Raw genomic sequence first — 5,933 nt, forward strand, 5'->3', positions numbered from 1 at the left:
GCGCCGCCAGAATCAGAGAGCGTCAGTTTATCTTTTTTCGACGCCTTTCCTTGGACGTCGGAGGAATCTTGAAGGTGGACGACGGGGACTCCCAAGCGTAACCCTGGAGAAATAACAAACTTGATTAGTTTCTCCCATTGAGATTCTGGTGACGTAGCGGGGTTGTTATCAGGATTTTGAAATTCCCCCCTTTGCTGGGAATCTCCTCAAAAAATTTTAAGTTGCTTTCTGCAACTTCTCTTGCCGTTTTCTTCTTTTTGTGACCGCCAGCCGGGACTGTCACTTTGGGGGGAGAACGGTGGCATTTCTACTGATATTGTTGCTCCAATGGAACTAGGGGAACAACAACAAAAATAGGATCCAGATTGGTGACGGGAGTTGATCCAGTTGTATGTTGAGTTGTCGCCACGTCACTGGCAACGTTGGTGGAAGACCCAGCGGCAACCTCTCCATCCTTCAAAGGATGGCCTTCCAGAAGATTGGCCTTGGGAAATCTTTTGAAGGACAGTCCTTCAAGAGTGGGGTGGCAGAGAACTCTGTTGAATTTCATCTCTGCAAAAGATTATCCGGAGTTAGAAAAATTGTACGAATAGAACACTTACAAATTTAAAGACGTTACGGCATGAAGAGCATACCCCTCCCATCGCATAGGATCAATGGCACCTTGTCATTCTACGGCCAATAATGCTGAACATTGCAAAGTTTCAGCATCACCTCGTCATAAGGACGCATTTTGAGCGTAGCGTCCTTGCATAAATTGAACAACTCCTGCTCCCCCTGGTCGAGTTCTGGAGTCTTCGAGACGTTATACGGACGCACAGAATGCCATTGCGCGAGGTGGGCACGCTCTTCGTCCAGCAAGTCGGTGTGAGGAAAGAAAAACATGCCCCTCCAATCGTGGAGGGACGGAGACTTCTTGGTGGTGAAGTTACACTTTTTCTCGAAAGTGTACCACCCCTTTCCCGACGAAGTAAGTTTGAACGTCGCTCAGAACACGTTCAGACTCGCCGGTCTATTTTGTCCCTTGAAGAACATTTCAAAAATTGTAACACGCTGCTATGCGTGCGGATGAAATTGTGATACGCCAATATGGTAATGCTCTAATACAGACACTACAAATGAGCTCAATGGGAAGCGTAAGTTTCCTAAGGCAACCGCCTTCCAATATAGGTAAAGTAATTTTACGGCGGCTGATCGACACGCTGCCCGGGAATCGCAACTATCGTCGGTATATCTCGGAGTACCGGATATTCGTCTATGAATTTCTCCATCTGCTCTGTCATAACGGTTGTATTTTTGGTAGCTACGTTTTCCTTAGACATTTTTACAATCGGAATTTAGCTTCGAAAATAAGCGGCACGCGTATCAAGAGAGTATAAAAGAAATTATTTAATAATCAGGAGGCGGAGAGAAGATGTAAAAATGAAGAGGTAAAAATGCCTTATTTATAGAACAAACTTACCGTGGGCTCGATTACTGGGCTTTGATCCAGACCGAACATGTGTCCTGGGGAGGTCAAGCCACGGCCGTTGGATTCGCGGCGTTTCGTTGTTACAGCTGTGAAAATGATGATTGCTGACATCATCCCCTAGTGGGACCTATGGGGTAACACGATTTAACGATTACGGCGTGTCAGTAATGATGGTTATTTATAATATTTTATTCATTTTAGTTTAGTTACATTCAAAGGTCAATTTGATTCCAACCAAACTGGGGAGACTTAATGACGTACGTCCCGCCATGACCGTCACGCGAGACGCATGGCGTAGCTTTTAACTGGACGCTTGGCTGCTCTAGCTTTTAACTTGGCTAACAGTGATGTGAGTCGAACTTGTCTTCAAATCACAATTGTTACTACGCTACGCTGAAATGTCCCATTCTTATTGATTAAAAACGTTCCATATTAATTGATTTCGTTGCGAGGTTTTGACCTCTATATGAGACGTTTTTCAAAGACTGCATTCATTTTAAAACAAACCATAACCTTTATTTCATCAATAAAGCTTTAAAAAGCTTTACGTAGATTATCAAATAATGATAATCTAAAATATCCTGTTTACACACGACCATTACATAATGGTTTACAATACAAATATGTTACAACAAAATAAGTTTCTTGAATGCAGTTTTTACACAATATCATACAAGCATGGACTCCAAATCTCGTCCTTATTTAAGTATGCGACAGCGGAAGCTCTTAATAATCACCTGAGAATAAACATGCTTAAAACGTCAACAAAAATGTTGGTGAGTTATAGGTTTAACCTATATATATCAAATCATAATAATAGACCACAAGATTTCATATTTCAATACACATCCCATACATAGAGATAAAAATCATTCATATGGTGAACACCTGGTAACCGACATTAACAAGATGCATATATAAGAATATCCCCATCATTCCGGGACACCCTTCGGATATGATATAAATTTCGAAGTACTAAAGCATCCGGTACTTTGGATGGGGTTTGTTAGGCCCAATAGATCTATCTTTAGGATTCGCGTCAATTAGGTTGTCTGTTCCCTAATTCTTAGATTACCAGACTTAATAAAAAGGGGCATATTCGATTTCGATAATTCAACCATAGAATGTAGTTTCACGTACTTGTGTCTATTTTGTAAATCATTTATAAAACCTGCATGTATTCTCATCCCAAAAATATTAGATTTTAAAAGTGGGACTATAACTCACTTTCACAGATTTTTACTTCGTCGGGAAGTAAGACTTGGCCACTGGTTGATTCACGAACCTATAACAATATATACATATATATCAAAGTATGTTCAAAATATATTTACAACACTTTTAATATATTTTGATGTTTTAAGTTTATTAAGTCAGCTGTCCTCGTTAATAACCTACAACTAGTTGTCCACAGTTAGATGTACAGAAATAAATCGATAAATATTATCTTGAATCAATCCACGACACAGTGTATACGTATCTCAGTATTGATCACAACTCAAACTATATATATTTTGGAATCAACCTCAACCCTGTATAGCTAACTCCAACATTCACATATAGAGTGTCTATGGTTGTTCCGAAATATATATAGATGTGTCGACATGATAGGTCGAAACATTGTATACCCACTTTGAGTTTAACCATAATTTTTGGATATAGTTTCATGTTCATAATAAAAATCATTTTCTCAGAATAACAACTTTTAAATCAAAGTTTATCATAGTTTTTAATTAACTAACCCAAAACAGCCCGCGGTGTTACTACAACGGCGTAAATCCGGTTTTACGGTGTTTTTCGTGTTTCCAGGTTTTAAATCATTAAGTTAGCATATCATATAGATATAGAACATGTGTTTAGTTGATTTTAAAAGTCAAGTTAGAAGGATTAACTTTTGTTTGCGAACAAGTTTAGAATTAACTAAACTATGTTCTAGTGATTACAAGTTTAAACATTCAAATAAGATAACTTTATATGTATGAATCGAATGATGTTATGAACATCATTACTACCTTAAGTTCCTTGGATAAACCTACTGGAAAATAGAAAAATGGATCTAGCTTCAACGGATCCTTGGATGGCTCGAAGTTCTTGAAGCAGAATCATGACACGAAAACAAGTTCAAGTAAGATCATCACTTGAAATAAGATTGTTATAGTTATAGAAATTGAACCAAAGTTTGAATATGATTATTACCTTGTATTAGAATGATAACCTACTGTAAGAAACAAAGATTTCTTGAGGTTGGATGATCACCTTACAAGATTGGAAGTGAGCTAGCAAACTTGAAAGTATTCTTGATTTTATGTAACTAGAACTTGTAGAATATATGAAGAACACTTAGAACTTGAAGATAGAACTTGAGAGAGATCAATTAGATGAAGAAAATTGAAGAATTAAAGTGTTTGTAGGTGTTTTTGGTCGTTGGTGTATGGATTAGATATAAAGGATATGTAATTTTGTTTTCATGTAAATAAGTCATGAATGATTACTCATATTTTTGTAATTTTATGAGATATTTCATGCTAGTTGCCAAATGATGGTTCCGACATGTGTTAGGTGACTCACATGGGCTGCTAAGAGCTGATTATTAGAGTGTATATACCAATAGTACATACATCTAAAAGCTGTATATTGTACGAGTACGAATACGGGTGCATACGAGTAGAATTGTTGATGAAACTGAACGAGGATGTAATTGTAAGCATTTTTGTTAAGTAGAAGTATTTTGATAAGTGTATTGAAGTCTTTCAAAAGTGTATAAATACATATTAAAACACTACACGTATATACATTTTAACTGAGTCGTTAAGTCATCGTTAGTCGTTACATGTAAGTGTTGTTTTGAAACCTTTAGGTTAACGATCTTGTTAAATGTTGTTAACCCAATGTTTATAATATCAAATGAGATTTTAAATTATTATATTATCATGATATTATCATGTATGAATATCTCTTAATATGATATATATACATTAAATGTCTTTACAACGATAATCGTTACATATATGTCTCGTTTAAAAATCATTAAGTTAGTAGTCTTGTTTTTACATATGTAGTTCATTGTTAATATACTTAATGATATATTTACTTATCATAGTATCATGTTAACTATATATATATCCATATATATGTCATCATATAGTTTTTACAAGTTTTAACGTTCGTGAATCACCGGTCAACTTGGGTGGTCAATTGTCTATATGAAACATATTTCAATTAATCAAGTCTTAACAAGTTTGATTGCTTAACATGTTGGAAATATTTAATCATGTAAATATCAATCTCAATTAATATATATAAACATGGAAAAGTTCGGGTCACTACAGTACCTACCCGTTAAATAAATTTCGTCCCGAAATTTTAAGCTGTTGAAGGTGTTGACGAATCTTCTGGAAATAGATGCGGGTATTTCTTCTTCATCTGATCTTCACGCTCCCAGGTGAACTCGGGTCCTCTACGAGCATTCCATCGAACCTTAACAATTGGTATCTTGTTTTGCTTAAGTCTTTTAACCTCACGATCCATTATTTCGACGGGTTCTTCGATGAATTGAAGTTTTTCGTTGATTTGGATTTCATCTAACGGAATAGTGAGATCTTCTTTAGCAAAACATTTCTTCAAATTCGAGACATGGAAAGTGTTATGTACAGCCGCGAGTTGTTGAGGTAACTCAAGTCGGTAAGCTACTGGTCCGACACGATCAATAATCTTGAATGGTCCAATATACCTTGGATTTAATTTCCCTCGTTTACCAAATTGAACAACGCCTTTCTAAGGTGCAACTTTAAGCATGACCATCTCTCCAATTTCAAATTCTATATCTTTTCTTTTAATGTCAGCGTAGCTCTTTTGTCGACTTTGGGCGGTTTTCAACCGTTGTTGAATTTGGATGATCTTCTCGGTAGTTTCTTGTATAATCTCTGGACCCGTAATCTGTCTATCCCCCACTTAACTCCAACAAATCGGAGACCTGCACTTTCTACCATAAAGTGCTTCAAACGGCGCCATCTCAATGCTTGAATGGTAGCTGTTGTTGTAGGAAAATTCTGCTAACGGTAGATGTCGATCCCAAGTGTTTCCGAAATCAATAACACATGCTCGTAGCATGTCTTCAAGCATTTGTATCGTCCTTTCGCTCTGTCCATTAGTTTGTGGATGATAGGCAGTACTCATGTCTAGACGAGTTCCTAATGCTTGCTATAATGTCTGCCAGAATCTTGAAATAAATCTGCCATCCCTATCAGAGAAAATAGAGATTGGTATTCCATGTCTGGAGACGACTTCCTTCAAATACAGTCGTGCTAACTTCTCCATCTTGTCATCTTCTCTTATTGGCAGGAAGTGTGCTGATTTGGTGAGACGATCAACTATTACCCAAATAGTATCAAAACCACTTGCAGTCCTTGGCAATTTAGTGATGAAATCCATGGTAATGTTTTCCCATTTTCATTCCGGGATT

The sequence above is a fragment of the Rutidosis leptorrhynchoides genome, chromosome 10 (assembly GCF_046630445.1).
Source record: "Rutidosis leptorrhynchoides isolate AG116_Rl617_1_P2 chromosome 10, CSIRO_AGI_Rlap_v1, whole genome shotgun sequence".
NCBI classification, from domain to species: domain Eukaryota; kingdom Viridiplantae; phylum Streptophyta; class Magnoliopsida; order Asterales; family Asteraceae; genus Rutidosis; species Rutidosis leptorrhynchoides.